Source organism: Notamacropus eugenii, chromosome X (genome assembly GCF_028372415.1).
Source record: "Notamacropus eugenii isolate mMacEug1 chromosome X, mMacEug1.pri_v2, whole genome shotgun sequence".
Taxonomy (NCBI): domain Eukaryota; kingdom Metazoa; phylum Chordata; class Mammalia; order Diprotodontia; family Macropodidae; genus Notamacropus; species Notamacropus eugenii.
The window spans coordinates 88,928,226-88,946,751 of record NC_092879.1 but is presented as its reverse complement, the minus strand read 5'-3'; the positions used below and the strand labels follow the sequence as shown (position 1 = coordinate 88,946,751).

Sequence of the window (18,526 nt, the reverse complement as noted above, 5' to 3'; positions counted from 1 at the left end):
GATACAAGAAACTAACTGCATAATATTGGATAAATTGCTTAACTTCTCTGGGTCTCAGTTTTCTCCTCTGTAAAATAGGAGGGTTGGACTAGTTGAATTCTAATGTTCCTTCTGACTTTGAAATTATGAACTTCAAGATACTTCCTGAGAAAGCACATGATGATGGAGAAATTAGCTTAGAGACAGAGGATTCTTACCACCTAGGTGACCTTGGACAACTCGCATCATAGCTTGGGACTCAGTTTCTCCATCTGTAAAATGAAAAGATTGGATTAAGTTCCCCTTCTGTTTGGAGACTCTACGATTCCATGAATTTATAAAGTAAAATATGTTATTTAACCTAAAAATATCTTGAGCAAGCTTAAGAACATGCATTTAAGAGTTGGCAAAATATTTCTGAATACATAAATATGTTATGCCATGGATTTCCATCTTTGAAAAATAACTGACATATCATGCTTACATTTTAATTAAAGAATTTTTTTGCAAAAATTCTGAAAAAGCAATTAAGTTCTCCTCTGATGGATATCAATGCGAAATGAGAACAATTGGTCCTATAACACATGTCCATTTTATAGTGGATGGAGACCACTAACTCATTTTCTTTGTAAGCACCAGCTAAGAAGTCCTTTCATATGTTACTTAACGTGGATTAAAAACACCAAGACCTATGCTTATCGATTGTCTCCAATATTTAGGTGACATTTTAAACCCCAAATTTCTATAAGGGCCTCATGGCTTAGTGGTTAAAGCGCCTGCCTAGTAAGCAGGATATCCTGGGTTCAAATCCCAGTGGGGCCTCAAAACCTTTTTCCATCAACTTCGTTAAAGGAATTGTTTCATTGCCAAATCGAATGGGATAAACCTGCAGTCACAGGGACTTTTGATTCTCATGTTTTATTCTCCCCAATTGGGGTTAAAAAGGACAACTTCTTGGAAACTGAGTGACAATCAGAATAGATCTGTCTGCTGCGGAAGGAAGGAGTAGTTAAGTGAATTTTGGCAAAGCCATCCAGAAAATATGGGATCCACTCCTAAGTGAGTAAGGAAAAAAAAGCTCACAGATCAGCAGTTCAAAGGAGAGCAAAACTGATTCTTGACTGCCAAGCCTAAGCTTTTGGGTCACCTGACCCTTCACACTTCTCTGTGTTTAATCATCACTTGCAGTTAGGTGCATTCTGGGTGCTCAGGCAAAGAATGATTCTAAGCCAAATAGTTCCTCCCTTCTGGATATGTTCCTACATCCCAACGTGGTGGAAGGCCAGTTACCAACACACCCAGCAGGCAAGCTGAGGAGCCTCTCTTGTCATCTGTGAGCTCAGACCTCAAGAGAAGCTGAGACTATTTTAAAAAAACAAAAATACATTATCTCTTTATTGGCACAATTTAGAAAAACAGCAGTGAAAGTATCTATCAAAGCTAACAGGCCTGCATCATAAAATCAGGATGGTTTTTATATTTGGGTGCACCTGTCACATAAGGTAATTGTATTTTTTTCCTCATCTTTCTTCAGGCTCTCCTCCCAGAACACAAAATGTGATTATCCTTGTTCATTGAAATTTCCTCTTTGCCACTTTGCTCTATTCTCTCAGCACAGCTGGGAAGGTCTGGCAGACACCACCAAGTCCCAAACTGCTTGTAGCTTTAGGTAATTTTGTTGAACTTGAGAACGCTAGCAATGTACCATACTGGTACACTTAAAAGAGGGATGGCTCACTCGTATCGGCATCTAGTTAAGAGCAAGCGCAAAAAATTTCAATAAAACCTCATTTCCTTTAATGCAGCATTGCTGTTGAGTCATTTCAGACTCTGGGACCACATTTGGGGCTTTCTTGGCAAAGATTCTAGAATGGTTTGCCTTTTTCTTCTCCAGTTCATTTTACAGATGAGGAAACTGAGAAAAACAGGGGTAAGTGACCTTCCCAGGGTCACAAAGATAGTAAAAGTCTAAGGCAGGATTTGAACTCAGATCTTCTAAGACTCAAGGCCCCCTGCTTTATCCACTGTGCCACCTAAATGCAGCAAGTGTTTAATAAATGCTTATAATGTGATGAGCATAGAAAAACAAAAATGAAATAGTCCAGTTCCTGAAGGAGCTTCCAGGAGCTGGAGGATTGAGTATAGGGAGCAGGAGAGACCAGTTTGGTTGGAATGTGGAGCTCAGACAGGGAAGGGGGGGCTAGATTACAGAGGGGCCTAAATTCCAAGCTACAGAGACTGTATTTATCCTATAGGCAATGAGGGGCAATTTTCTGTGTGGCATTTAGAGCCCTTCCTGACCTAGCCCCCTCTTACCTTTCCAGCACCTTCCTTCAGTAAATAATTTCCTCTTTATCCTGTATATTGCTTCCTGTCTCCCCCATTAGAAGGCGAGCTCCTTGAGGGCAGGGACTGGTTTTTACCTCCCAAATCTTGAACATAGTGCCTGATACATAGTAGCCACTTAATAAATGTTGATTGATGGACTGATTGGTCAGACCTATACTTTAGGAAGATTATTTTGGCAGCTTTGTGGAGAACGAATTAGAAAGGGCAGGGTCAGGAAGCATGGAGAGCCACTTATAGTCAGTATGGTAACTAGCATGGGACAGGGTCTGCCATGGGGGATGGAGGGAGGTGGAATACTTTCTTCCTCAAGGGTTCTCCCAGTCCCATCCTCCACCAGCACTGTACTTCTCCTTCTCCCTGTCCTAGACCACTCTCATTGCAGGCTGCCACAGGCCACCTCATTGCCCCAACACACTCAATTCTCTTTCCCTGGGCCCAGTTCCTGATGCACAGCAAGAGATTCGGCATCCTGCTGTTGAGGGGAAAGACTGTTGCCATGCAATTTCTTACTGATACCCTCTTCCCTTTTCCTGCCCTGCCCTTAACACCCTCAACGCCCTCTCCATCTCCTCTGGGGACAGAGGGTTTCTGGCCTGCACCCTAAATGCCCAGACTCTCCAAGGTGGGGATTCCTCACTTATTGTGTCATGGACCTCTTTGGCAGAAAGTCTATGAAGCCTTTCTCAGAATAATATTTTAAATGCATAAAATAATAGGATTGCCAAAGAAGCTTATTATATTGAAATTCAGTTATCTATCTATCTATCTATCTATCTATCTATCATCTATCTATCTATCTATCTATCTATCTATCTATCTATCTATCTATCTATCTATCTATCTATCTATCTAATTTAAAAGCAGACTCAGAGACCCCAGGTTCAGAACTTGTGCTCTAGTTCCTCTGGTAGCCTCCCCAGCAAAGGCCTTACATCACCTTGTGGTTTTTTTCCCCTCACTCTCTAACTCCAGGCACCAGAATGTCAAGTTCTAGTTAAGGGAGGGTTGATGAGGACCGAAACTATGGTGGTGGCTAGACAGATGGAAAGGACCCAAGAGATGTTATGGAGGTAGAATCAAAATTTTAATAAGCTTAAAACTGTACTAAGACTTTGGGGATATCCTGCACATGAATATACTGACACTCTTTAAAACTCCAACTCCATACATGACATTAAATTAAATGCTGGGCCTGCTACTACTGCAAAGAAACTCATTAGTTACTCATTTCTGTGTGTGAGTGATTCATTTCAATTTTTGACCCCATCAGTCACTCAGCAAGTATTTATTAAGCACCTACTATGCGCCAGGTACTTTGCTAAGCCCTGGAGAATTGCTAATCTGACAACGCTCTACAGCGATGAAACATGGAGCAGGGCAACATCGAAACAATCAAAAATGTGAGGGTCCCAAATGAAAATGGAGAGATACCTGGCAGGCATCGGTTGTGGTATATTCTGAAAGGGGATTTGTAAAGTGGAAACAGTATCAAAGAGATAATCCAGGAAACATATTGAAAAAAAGAGTTTGGCTGGTTGCATGATGAGAGTGAAGGATGGAGAGGTTGAGTGTGGCAGTGGTACCCACAGAAGGTTCATCAATGGAGAAGAAGGTCTCCAGAAGATTGGGTGATATGTTACCCACACTCCAATCTCAGGAAGATTTCTGAGAAGATGTGGAGAAAAGTCATCTCACAGAATGGTCTACATCATTGGCTAAGCTACATCAGTAAAAGCATAGATTTATTGGTGTTCCAAAGTATTATTTCAAGTGGCTGGAGATATGATATAGAAAATCAGGTCTTCTAATATTAATGCGTGCTTTAAATATATTTAATTTAGAACTTACAGTGAATTGGGGTCATCATTTTGAATTCATTCTATTCACTGCCATATTAGCTTTCTTCCAATAGCACTTTGACCACATCGCTACCCTGCTTAGCTCCCTCCTACCTACTACTTCAAGGCCCAAATCTAACCAGTCTCATTTCCCACTATCAGCTTTCAAACAGACAGATTTCTGCATTGTCTCCTTACGAGGTTGTCCCCACATGGCACACCTCCCTCCCCGGCTCCCTTTACCTCTTCAAACCCAACTCAAGGCCTAATTTAACCCTGGCCTCTCCCATGAAACCATTCCCAATACCTCTAGCCCAGTGATCCCTCCTTTTACAGAAGAAGAAACTGAGTCTGAGAAAGGTTAAGTGACTTGCCCAGGGTCACTCATTCAATAAGCTTTTGAGATAACATCTGAATGCAGGTCTTCCTGATTCCATTTACCATCTATGCTATAGCTCCAAGCTCCCTGTCCTCCAGAAGTTTATGTTCTATTAGGGGAGACAAGTACACAGATAAGTAAATCCAAACGTGAGACAATATCAGTATAGAAGGAGAAAGTCCTCATGGAGGAGAGAGTACTTCAAAGAAGGCTTGATAGAAACTAGAGATTCTGTGCAGCAGAAGTGAGACGTGAATGCATTCTGTGCATAGCGGAGGAATGGGGAGGAATGCAACTGCATGAAAGTTTTACTTATAATATCATGTATGGGAAATAGCATGGTGGTTTGATGCCAATGGCATACTAGCCAGGGTCTCCATTTGTCGTCTATTGCAAGTACAATGCAACCCAGTACACTCCCTTCTTCCTAAACCTCTACCTGTTGTGTGCTGTGGAGACCTCCTTACTATCTACTCCACCCTGCTGGTCTGTTTGTTCTCCCAGTGGTCTGGCCACATCCAGTATGGCCTCTCCCACTATCACCCAAGTCCTGCTTATGGCTACTTTGACAGTGGCTACAAGAAACATATAGCAGTTTCTTAGAGATGGATTTCCAATTGATCTCAGCAATTTGATTCTCTCAAAATGTTCACCTTGGTCCAATTTTCTCAGCACTAAAATGACATAGTCCTTCCAACTACGTTCTCATGTACAAAGGACAGAGTTCAGAATATACATTGGTAACTTTCAAATTCATAGTGGTATTATCTAGGGCATAATCTCTGAAGACACATACTTCCTTAACATTAGGCTGGTTTGCTTTGTTCATAAAATTTGATATGTTTTTTGTTTTTTAAAATTAAATGTTCTTTTCTTTTCAATCAATGGAAATCCACTTCCTCTCACTGCCACCTTCCCTTCTGCCCCTCACTGAGAAAGCAAGAAAAACAAAACTTGTTATAAACATTTATAGTCAAGCAAAACAAATCCTCCCACGGGCCGTGCCTCTTCCACCCAAATATGTACCAATCACATCAACTCTTTCTCAGGAAGTGGGAAGCATGTTTCATCATGAGTCCTCTGGAACTGTGGTTGGCCATCAGGTTGAATAGAATTCCTAAGTCTTGTAAACTAGTTCATTTTTACGGTGTTCCTGTTATTGTAATTTTCGACTCTTATTTCATTCTGTATCAGTTCGTACAAGTGTTTCCAGGGTTTCTGAAACCAACTCCTTCATCATTTCTCACAGCACAAAGTATTCCATCACATTCATATACCCAAATCTGCTCAGTCATTTCCCAAATAATGGGTTTCCATTTTCCAGTTCTTGGTCTCTACAAAAATAGCTACTCTAAATATTTCTTATATACATGAGTCCTTTTCCTCTTTCTTTGATCTCTTTGGGGTATAGATCTAGTGATGGTATAGTTGAGTCAAAGAGTATACACACTTTACTATTTGGGCATGGTTCTACTTTGTTTTCCAGAATGGCTGGACCACTTCATGGCTCCACCAACAGTGCATTAATATACCTGTTTTCTGACAGCCCTTGCAATATTTTCTCTTGTTGTCAATTTTGCCAATATGATGGGTATGTGGTGGAACCTCAGAGTTGTTTTACTTTGCATTTCTCTAATTATTAGTGATTTAGAGCATTTTATTCATAAGGACATTGATAGCTAGAATTTCTTCCTCTGAAAACTGAGTGTTCATATCCTTTGTCCTTATCAATTGAGGAATGACTCTGAATCAATTCCCTTTATATCTTAAAAATGAGTCCTGTATCCGAGAAACTTACTACAAAGATTTTTCTCATTTGCCTACTTCTCTTCTAATTGTAACCATATTGGTTTTGTTTGTGTCAAATAATTTTTAATTTTATGTAATCAAATTGTCCATTTTACCTTCTGTGATCCTTTCTCTCTTATCTGGCCATTAACTCTTTTCTTATCCATAGAGCTGACAGGTAATCTATTCCTTGCACCTCTGATTTACTTATGACATCACCCTTTACGTTTGTCATGTACCCATTTGGAATTTGGTATATGGTGTGGCATGTTGGTCTATACCTAGTTCCTTCCAGGCTGCTTTCTAGTTCTCCCAACAGCTTTTGTCAAATAGTGAACTCTTACCACAGTAGCTGGGATCTTGGGTTTATCAAACATTAAGGTACTGTGCTTGTTTGCTTCTGTATTGTGCACTTAATTCTGTGTGCTGATAGTCTTCCCTATTTCTTAACCAACACCAAATCGTTTTAATGATTCCTATTTTGTAATATAGTCTCATATCTGGTACAATTAGGCTTCCCTTTTACCCCCAGCTCTCCCCCTCCCCCATTATTTCCCTTGAGATTCTTGGTCTTCTGCTACTTCAGATGAATTTTGTTATAATTTTTTCTTAAAGTAATCCTTTGGTACTTTGATTGGTATGACACTGAATAAGTAAATTAATTTAGATAATATTACCATTTTCATTATATTGGTTCAGTCTATCCATGAACAATTACTATTTCTCCAATTATCTTGATATCTTTATCTGTGTAGAAAATGTTTTGTGGTTTGGTATTCATATAATTCTTGCGAGTATGTCTTGGCAAGTAGATTCCAAAGTATTTTATACTTTTTCTAGTCATTTAAAATTGAATTTCTCTTTTCTATCTCTTCCTGCTGCATTTTGTTGGTAATATACGCAAATTCTGATGATTTGTATGGTTTTATTTTATATCCTATAACTTTGATGAAGTTGTTAATTGTTTTGACTCTATAAGGTTCTCTAAGTAAATTACCAAATCATTTGCAAAAGTGATGATTTTGTTATTGTTTTGTTGTATAGGCAAAGAAGAATAAGCACATTATTTCTTCAACTCCTCTTCCTTGTCTTATTATAGTAGTCAACATTTCTGGCACAATAGTGACTGTAATAATGGTGATAATGGTGATAATACTTTTTATCTTACTGGAAAGGCCTCTAGTTTATCTCCATTACAGATAATTTTGTCTTTTGGTTTTAGATAGAAATGACTAGAAAACTACATATCATATTAAAGAAAACTCTATTCCTATGTTTTATAAACTTTTAAAAATGGGAATCTGGTGTATGTTATCAAAAGATTTTTCAATTGATATAATCATATTGTTTTGTTGTTATTGCTATTAAGATAGCCAGTTATGCTTATGGTTTTCTTAAGACTGAATCAGCCCTGCATTACCAGTATAAATCCAACCTTATCATAGTGTATAATCTCTGTTGATAACATTGCTATAGTCTCTTAGCTGATATTTTAATGAAAAATTTTTCACTGATAGTCATTAGCATTATTGTACTATGGGTTTCCTTCTTTATTTTGACTCTCCCTGGTTTGAGTATCAACAACAAATTTGCATTATCAAAGAAATTTGGTAGAATTCTTTCTTTGCTTATTTTGTTTTTCAGTTTGTACAACAAATTAATTGTTCTTTAAATATTTGATAGAATTTCATTGTAAATCCATCTGGTATTGTTTTCCCCTCCTAACTGGAGTTAATTTATGACTTGTTCAATTTTTTTTTCTAAGATTGAGTCAAGTCTTCTATTTTGGGCATTTAAAAAAATGAACATTCATCCATTTCATTTGGAGTTTCACTTTTAATGCCCTAATGATTAGAGGAAATAGCTCCTAATAATCTCTTTTATTTCTTCTTCCTCAGTTGTGAATTTGCCTTTTTCACTTTTAATATTGGTAATTTGGTTTTCTTTATTTCTCAAAAGGTAAATTAGGTAATGTTTTCTTTATTTATTTTTAGTTTTCACCATTCATTTCCACAAAATTTTGAGTTCCAAATTTTCTCCCCATCTCTCCCCTCCACCCACCCCAAAACAGAGTGCATTCTTATTACCCCTTCCCCCAATCTGTTCTCCCTTCTATCACACCCCTCCCTTCTCTTATCCCCATTGTCTCTCTTGTCTCCTAGGGCAAGATACATTTCTATACTCCATTACCTGTATTTTTTATTTTCCAGTTGTATGCAAAAACAATTCTCAACATTCATTCTTAAAACTTTAAGTTCCAACTTCTCTCCCTTCCTCCCTCCCCACCCATCCCCACTGAGAAGGCAAACAATTCAATATAGGCTAGATATGTGTAGTTTAGCAAAAGACTTCCATAATGGTCATGATGAGTAAGCCTAACTATATTTCCCTCCATCCTATTCTGCCCCCCCATTTATTCAATTCTCTCTTTTGACCTTGTCCATCCCCAAAAGTGTTTACTTCTAATTGTTCCCTCCTCCCATTTGCCCTCCCTTCTATCATTCCCCCACTGCACTTCCCCCCTTCTCCCCTACTTTCCTATAGTGTAAGATAAATTTTCATATCAAATTGAGTGTGCATGTGCATTCCCTCCTTAAGTCAAATGTGATGAGAGTGAGTTTCATTTTTTCCCTCTCCCTCTCATGTCTCCCCTTTTCCCCTCCATTGAAAAAGCTTTTTCTTGCCTCCTTTATGGGAGATAATTTGCCCCATTCTATTTCTCTTTTTCACCTCCCAATATATTCCTCTCTCACTCCTTAATTTAATTTTTAGATATCATCCCTTCCTATTCAACTCACCTTGTGATCTGTCTATAAATATGTGTGTGTATATGTGTGTGTGTGTGTGTGTGTGTGTGTGTGTGTGTAATCCCTCCAGCTACCCAAATACCGAGAAAGGTTTCAAGAGTTACAAATATTATCTTTCCATGTAGGAATGTAAACAGTTCAACTTCAGTAAGTCCCTTATGATTTCTCTTTTCTGTTTACCTTTTCATGCTTCTCTTGATTCTTGTGTTTGAAAGTCAAAGTTTCTACTCAACTCTGGTCTTTCCATCAAGAATGCTTGAAAGTCCTCTATTTCAATGAATGACCATTTTTCCCCCTGAAGTATTATACTCAGTTTTGCTGGGTAGGTGATTCTTGGTTTTAATCCTAGTTCCTTTGACTTCTGAAATATCATATTCCAAGTCCTTTGATCCCTTAATGTAGAAGCTGCCAGTTCTTGTGTTATCCTGATTGTATTTCCACAATACTCAGATTGTTTCTTTCTGGCTGCTTCCAATATTTTCTCTTTGACCTGGGAATTCAGGAATATGACTGCAATATTCCTAGGAGTTTTTCTTTTTGGATCTCTTTCAGGAGGTGATCGGTGAATTCTTTCAATATCCATTTTGTCCTTTGGTTCTAGAATATCAGAGCAATTTTCCTTGATAATCTCATGAAAGATGATGTCTGGAATCTTTTTTTGAACATGGCTTTCAGGTAGTTCTATAATTTTTAAATTGTTTCTGCTGGATCTGTTTTCCAGGTCAGTTGTTTTTCCAATGACATATTTCACATTATCTTCTATTTTTTCATTCTTTTCATTTTGTTTTGTAATTTCTTGGTTTCTCATAAAGTCAATAGCTTACATCTGCTTCATTCTAAATTTTAAAGAACTATTTTCCTCAGTGAACTTTTGAACTTCCTTTTCCATTTGGCTACTTCAGCTTTTAAAAGCATTCTTCTCCTCATTGGCTTTTTGGACTTCTTTTGCCAATTGAGTTAGTCTAATTTTAAAGGTGTTATTTTCTTCAGCATTTTTTGGGTCTCCTTTAGGAAGCTGTTGACTCACTTTTCATGATTTTCTTGCATTGCTCTCATTTCTCCTTGCAATTTTTTCTCCACCTCTCTTATTTGATTTTCAAAATCCCTTTTGAGCTCTTCCATGACCTGAGATCATCACATATTTATTTTGGAGGTTTTGGATGCAGAAGCTTGACTTTTAGGTCTTCCTCTGATGGTATTCATTGTTCTTCCTCATCTGAAGGGATGAAAGAAAATACCTGTTCACCAAGAAAGTAGCCATCTACAGTCTTATTTTTTCCCCCTTTTTGGGGCATTTTTCCCAGTCAGTTACTTGACTTTTGAGTCCTTTGTCAAGAGGAGGATATGCTCTGGAAACCTATAAGTTCTCAGTTCCTCCAAGGTGGCACAGTCAAGGAAGAGGAATTCACTGCTTTCCTGGCCTGTGCTCTTGTCTGTGAGCAACTACAAGCAGTCTGTTCTGCCCAAGACCTGCCAGTAGGGTCCTCTCTCTAGAGCCTCCACCAGCTCCACCAGGCCAGCCAGCACTCCTCTTCACCCCAGGAGTGCCACTCAGGGCTGAGACCCAGATCAGCTGCGTGATTCCCCCAGGGGCTTTAGATTGAGGGTTCTTAAAATGAACACTGTGCTACAGCAACTGCTACCACCCTGGGGCCACCAAGCCAGACTGCATTGCCTTCTCATGCAGATGAAAGAACTTTCTCATTGATCTTTGAAGCTGCCTTTGGGGTTTGTGAGTTGAGTAATCTGGGAACTGCAGCTGTTGCCCGGGATTCTCTGCCCCAATCTGCTCAGGTCCTGTCCCTGCTGTGTGGCTCACACTGGGCTGCACTCCACTCTCAACCTGGTGTGATAGACCTTTCTTGTCAGACTTCCAGGTTGCCTTGGGCTGGAAATCTCTTTCACTCTGTGGTTTTGTGGCTTCTGCTGCTCTACAATTTGTTTAGAGTCATTTTTTTAAACAAGTATTTTATGGGGTATGAGGAGCAGCTTCTACAGATCCGTCTTTCTACTCTGCCATCTTGACTCCACCCCCGGTAATGATTTATTTTACTGATCTTTTTTCCCAAAGTCTTTTAAAAAATATTTTCAATGTCAAGTTCTCTCTCTCCTTTCACCTTTTATCCCATCTGTTGAGAAGGCAAGCAATATGATACCCATTATAAGTGTGAAGCCATGTAAAATATATTTCTATATTATCTATTTTGCAAAAAAAAAAAAAGCAAGAAAAAATAAGAAAGTAAAAGAAAACAGGCTTCAGTCTGCACTCAGAGTTAATCAGTTCTCTCACTGTAGGTGGATAACATTTTTTACCATCAGTGTTTTGGAATTATTGTGGCTTGTTGTATTGATAAGAGTAGCTAAATCTCTCACAGTTAACCATCTTTACAATATTGCTGCTACTGTGTACAGTGTTCTCCTGGTTCCACTTACTTCACATTGCATGAGTTCATACAACTCTTCCCAAGGTTTTCTTAAACCATTTCCCTCGTAATTTTTTTTATAGCACAATAGTGTTCTGTCAAAATTTTGTACCATAGCTTATTCACAGTTCCCCACTTGATGGGCATCCTATCAATTTCCAATTCTTTGCCATCACAAGAAAAAGGTACTATCTATCTACCTACCTACCTACCTACCTACCTATTTATCTATCTATCTATCTATCTATCTATCTATCTATCTATCTATCTATCTATCTATCTATCTATCTATCTATCTATCTGTCTGTCTGTCTGTCTGTCTGTCTGTCTGTCTGTCTGTCTGTCTGTCTGTCTGTCTATCTATCTATCTATTTATCGTAAATATGTGTCCTTTCCTTTGTTCTTTGATCAGTCTGGGGTATAGACTTAGTAGCTGTATTGCTGAGCCAAATGGTTTGCACAGTTGTTATAGCTTTTTGAGCATAGTTTCAGATTGTTTTCCAGAATGGTTACACACATTTGACTTTTTAAAAAATAGCTCCTACTTTTATTTTTTAATTCATTTTTTGCTTTCAATTTTTGTTAATTTCTTCTTTAATTTTCAGGATTTCTATTTTGGTGCTTTATTCGGAGTTCTTAACTTTTGGGAGGTTTTAGGGTTTTTTTTAGCTAATTACATATCCAATTCATTGATATGCTCTTTTTCTCTTTTATTAATGCAAGTGTCTAGAGATATACATTTTCTCCTAAAGATTATTTTGACTGTATCCCCAAAATATTGGTATCTCACTGTTGTCATCTTTAATGAAGTTGCTGATTATTTATTTCTATATGTTTTTTGATTTGATTATTCTTTAAGATTCAGTTATTTGGTTTTCAGTTAATTTTTAACCACTTCTTCAGTGGTCCTTTATTGGATGTGATTTTTATTGCATTGTAGTTCACAAAAGAAGTGTTTAATACTTCTGCTTTTCAGCATTTGTTTGTGAGGTTTCATGCTCTAAAACATGGTCAGTTTTGGTGGAAAGTGATGTTTGAGCTGAGAAGCCAAAGAGATGAAGGGGAGGACGGAAAAGTACTCCAGGTATGGGGGACAACTATTGTCTATGAGAGGCAGCTAGGTGGTGCAGTGAGTAGAACTGGACCCAGAATCTGGAAGACCTGAGTTCAAACCCAACCATAGACACTTATTAGCTATGTGATCTTGGACAAGACACTTAACTATGATTTCCTCATGTGTAAAATAGAGATAATAATAATAGCACTTACCTTCTAATATTCTTGTGAGGATCAAATGAGATTGTATTTGTAAAGCACCTGACACATAGTGAACACCATATAAATGCTCGCTATTGCTTTTTTCAGTATTATTAAGACAGGAGATAGTGCATCAAGGGTGAAGAAAAGCAAATAGACCAGTAGAGTTGGACTATGGAGAGTATGGATTGGGCAGGTAGGAAAGGGCCAAGATGTAGAGAGCTTCAAGTGCCAAACAGAAAAGTTTCAATTTGATCCTAAAGGTAGCAGGCAGCCTAAATAAACCCTGGTCACATTTAGACTTTGAAAAGATCATTTTGGCAGTTAGTGGTTTGGAGTAGAGAAAGAATTGAGGCAGGTCGACCAAATAAGAGGCTGGTGCAATTGTCTAGGCTATAAGTGATGAGGGCCTAAATACAGTGGCTTTGTAAGGAAAGGGGGGGGGAACAAAAATGTGAGATGTATTGGGGAGAAAGAAATGATAAGACTTGGCAATTGATCAGATGTGAGATGAGAGAGAGTAAGGGGTCCAGGATGATGTGGTCGTTGCATGCTTGAGTGGCTGGTAGTGCCTCGCATGGTAAGAGGGGAGGGGTTCTGAAGAAAAGATATGATGTCTGCTTGTGACATATTTAGTTTTAGATGCTTACAGGACAAGCAATCTGCAATATCTAATAAACAATGAAGAGACACAGGGTGAGCAAAAGTGGATGACAACACATCAAAATCAGGGAACTTTAACATAGGAACCAGGTAAAGGATGCCATCATCTTACTGGATGAAAAGCTGAATTTCCCACCTGGCTCATCTGGCCTTCATGATCTCCAGAAACTCATCATTTCTCAAAATGACATCAACTATGAAACTTAGATGTCTCTGCCCTGGGGGTCCCCTCCATCCCTTTGACTGGAGAGGATAGAGAGGGGACATCAGAAAGCTCTTCCCAGATATTCCCCCATTTAAGGAGGGCACCCAGGGAATTTTTCTAATCACTTTCTTCACCCTTGATGCACTGGGCTGCTCTCCTGGGATTCATTATCTTCAGAAACTCATCATCCTACAAGATGAAACCAACTCCGTAACTCACACCTTCTCAGATCATTTCTCACCTGTTTGCAGGACTTCATCATACCCCTGAACTGGTTCAACTACTCCCTCCCCCTTCTTCATTACAGATTATTGTCACACATTAGATCATGAGCTCCATGAAGGCAGGGACCTTCTTATGCCTTTCTTTGCATCCCCAGAGCTTACCAGGGTAGCTGGCACATAGCAGACACATAGCAATAAATGTTGATTGACTGACAGTGGGTCAGTCCCATGGTATTGGGAGGGATAGATAACTAATGGAGAGCCCCAAAGCTCTGCTAGGACCATAATTATGTAATGTCAAAAAAACTAGAGGAAGGCCTCTAGCATGTTAGGTGGATTCCCTGTGAAGAATTTCTAGGGAGACACGGACAGGAATACCATAGAATGAGAGGGCATATATGTGCCATAACTAGCATCAGTGGAGGGAATGCTTACATCATTGAGGTCATAGATCCACTGAGGTAAAATACTGTTGAAAAAATACTTCTGAAATGCTAAGGAATGTGGCCTAGCCCTACTAGATCTCAAATTGTACTATAAAGCAGCAATCATCAAAACCACTTGGTACTAGCTAAGAAACAGAGGGGTAGATCAGTGTAATATGTTAGGTACTCAAGACACAATGGTCAATGAATATAGCAATCTACTATTTGATAAACTCAAGGATCCCAGCTTTTGGGATAAGAACTCACTGTGTGACAAAAATTACTGGGAAAACTGGATAACAGTGTGGCAGAAACTGGGCACAGACCAATGTCTAACACTGTACACAAGAATAAAGTCCAAATGGGTACATGATCTATGTGTAAAAATTGATATTATTAACAAATTAGGGGAGCAAGGAATAGTGTATTTGTCAGATTTATGGAGAATGGAGAAATTTATGATGAAACAAGAGATAGAGAACATTATGAAGTGAAAAATGGATAATTTTGATTCCATTAATTTGAAAAGTTTTTGCACAAAGAAACCTAATGCAACCAAGGTTAGGAGGGAAGCAGAAAACTGGAAAAGAATTTTTGCAACTAGTGTCTGTGATAAAGGCCTCATTTCTAAAATATGTAGAGACCTAAGTCAAATGTACAAGAACACAAGTCATTCCCCAATGAACAAAGGGTCAAAGGATATGAACAAGCAGTTTTCAGAGGAAGAAGTTAAAGCTATCTATAATCATATGAAAAAATGATCTAAATGACTATTGATTAGGGAGATGCAAATCAAAATAACTCTGAGGTACCACATCACACTTATCAGATTGGCTAACATGACAAAACAGGAAGATGATAAATGTTGGAGAAGATGTGGGAGAGTTGGAACACTAGTTCATTGCTGGTGGAGCTGTGAGCTGATCCAACCATTCTGGAGAGTAATTTGAACCTATGCCCAAAGGGCTATAAAAGTGTGCATACCTTTTGACCCAGCAATATCACTTCTGTGACTCTATCCCAAAGAGATCATAGAAATAGGAAAGAGTCCCACATGTACAAAAATATTTATAGCAGTTCTTTTTATGGTGGCCCAAAACTGGAAATCGAGGGGATACCCACCAATTGAGGAATGGCTGAACAAATTGTGGCATATGAATGTAATGGAATACTATTGTGCTATAAGAAATGATGAGCAGGAAGACTTCAGAGAGGCCTGGAAAGACTTAAACGAACTGATACTGAGTGAAAGGAGCAGAACCAGGAGAACTTCATACACAGCAACAACCTTAGTGTGCAAGGAATTTTCCTGGTAGACTTAGCACTTCATTGAAATGCAAGGACTTAAAAAATTCCCAATGAAATCTTGAGGCAAAACACCTTCCACATCCAGAGAAAGAACTATGGAAATGGATCACAGAATGAAGTAGACCATTTTCTTTTGTATTATGTTTTATTTGCTTTTGTTTTATGGTTTCTCCCATTTATTTTAATTCTTTTATGCAATGTGATTAAGGTGAAAATGTATTTAATAAGAATGTATGTTTAAAACCTATATGAGATTATACACCATCTCAGGGAGGGAGAGGGGAGGAAGAGGGGAAGGAGGGTGTGGGAGGGGAAAAAAAATCTAAGATAGGTGGAAGTGATTGTAAAATACTGAAAACAAATAAAATAATTTAATAAAAAAAGACTGGAAGCAAAAGAATGAAAAAATATTTCCAATCAAGAAAATTAGACTTAATTTCTAATGCAGTCATGGGACTTCCAGGAACACAGTTTTCCAGTGTTTTGGGATGTTTGATGTTATTGCCAACACATCCTCTTTTCATTGTGGTTTCTTAGGTGTTTTCATTTCCTGCTGTAAATTTTAGACCAGATGATGTTATGCTAACTGTGGGAAAAGTGGAAAAGAGAATGACTAAGGTGCTATTCTGGTCTGGGGTAAAACACAAGGTCATTTTTATCATGGCTGGTAATGGAGAAACTAAATGTAAGTAAGTTTGGCCCAAGTATGGGTTGAGGGAATGTTCAGAGGCTGAAATCAAGGAAAATCAAGGGTCCAGGTTTACCTTGGAGCAGTTCCTGAACCACTAAGAGCTCTGAGTAGATTAAGAAGAGCAAGGGGACATAGCTAGGCTTCACGGGTGACTTAAGGCAACATGACTACTTCCATAGTCCTGAGGCAGGAAGCCTCTTTCATTCTGATGTGCTTCCTCGGAGATCTAAAAAGCCAGCCCTATTTCCTCTAGGATTAGCAAATGTCATATGGTAGATTCCTGCTGGAATGTGATTGCAGGCTTTTGAAAGTCAAGTGTTCTCTCCTGGGTCAATCTGGTTCTGGAGCTGGCAAGTAGGGGCCATGGCATATGGGCAAGTGTCTCTGCACATGTACGATTGTGGAAGTTTATTGAATTACACGGTGTATGTAGCTGACTAGATCAGGAAAGAGGGAGGAAGCAGCCTCTCTAACATGAATCCTAACAAGGTCACAAGCAATTTAGGGAGTAAAAAAGGGTGGAAAACAGTGCTCTAGCAGAAATGCTAATGAGAAAAAAAAGAACTCAATGGTCAGCAGAAGGAAGGAGAAAAAAGAGAGGATCTGGATATTCCACAAATCAATGGAACAGCTTTTGAGGAAGCAAGAGTCGATGATATAAACAAGGTATTTTATCTATAATAGCAACCCAGGGGTCCATGTTGAGTTATACAGTGGAAAAATGAGGAAAATTAGCCTACTTTGGGAGAAAAATGTAATATCTAGGGCTAGTTAATATTATACACCCTCTCTTTGTATGCTAAGGCCTTGCTGTGACAAGTGAGGAATCGGGTATAGGGTTGTCTACCTTGAAGGGTAAGTATTACTGTAAAGACCAGAAGGGCCTCTTTATAATACTGTTTCACCTCTAATAGGAGCCTGGAGGATAGCGTTAGAGTGAAACACCAGTCTTAGGATTTTTACTGAAGCATGCCCAAGCCCATTTGAACAAATTAAGAAATCTGTCTTGGGCATCCATGAAAATGGTCTAGATATCTTCCATAAAAATCTAATAGTTATGGGAAAAGCCCCAAATCTTATCTGTGGGAATTATCAGCTGCTGATGTTCTTTTAACTTGAAAAGTTTTAAAATCCAATCTAACAGAGGGCAATGTGGTAACTATTAAATAAGGAAGAAAGTCATATGAGACCAAGACCAGAAAGAGAAAACTATAAACCTTTTCATTCCTCCTTTCAATTTAACTCAGGCTCCAAGAGCCTAATAACTAACATGGTATGCTACAGAGGGAGTTCAGAATGGATTTCAGATATTTTAATTCAAAATCTTAGATATTGTGTAATTTACTATACTTCATTCATTCATTTGATACCACAAAGATATGGGATTTGATTGCAGGGACCTGACACTGACTTACATCCCAGCCCCTGTACAGCTCAGGAGACATTCTTCAAGAGTTGTTGTGACCCCAATTCCATCATCTCATGGCCAAAGTGTTGATGAGCCTCTCTGAACTTGGTTCAGCTGGTCCTCAGATATCTAACAGGCATCTAGTCCATCAATGGGCCTGCACTTGAAGCCTTTCCAGTGCTTGTACTCTGGATATATTCTCGATAGCACAGGCCTCCCCACTACAAGGAAACATTGGAGGATGAATTTCATGGACTTTCAAAAGTATGACTGTTGAGGTGACATCACAGATAAAAGGAATCCCCACGATGATATAAAAGATTGGACAGCTGTCATGGTTTCATTGCTCCTGGTTCCACTGTCTGGGGCCAAACAGGACAAGAAGAGTCTCTCCTCCACGTGACAAACCTTCAAATACTCAAAGATAGTTAGCAAGCTCTCCCTTCAGTCTTCTCTTTCCTGAGTATGTCCAGTGTCTCTGACAAGTCCTCATATGTCTTGAACCAAAGGCCATTCACCACCTTGGATACCTTCCTCTGGACATTCTCCATCTTATCAATGTCATTGTTAAACTGAAGTACCAGGACTAAACATGTATTAGAGGAGGGTCATTACTATGTGAGCTTTTTAAAATCTCACAATGGTTGCACAAAGCCAATGCAGCCCAGATTAGAAGGGAAACAACAACTGGGAAAGAATTTTTACAACTGGTGTCTGCAATAAAACCCTCTTTTCTAAATTATATAGAGAACTGAGTCAAATTTACAAGAATACAAGTCATT

General features: G+C 38.7%; 1 non-coding gene across 1 annotated transcript; it reads left to right on the top strand.

Moving 5' to 3' along the window:
• The first annotated feature begins 728 nt into the window (after window positions 1–728).
• Window positions 729–801, top strand: TRNAT-AGU (transfer RNA threonine (anticodon AGU)). Its single transcript has one exon. It is a non-coding gene; the product is annotated as a tRNA-Thr (tRNA).
• The last annotated feature ends 17,725 nt before the right edge of the window (window positions 802–18,526 follow it).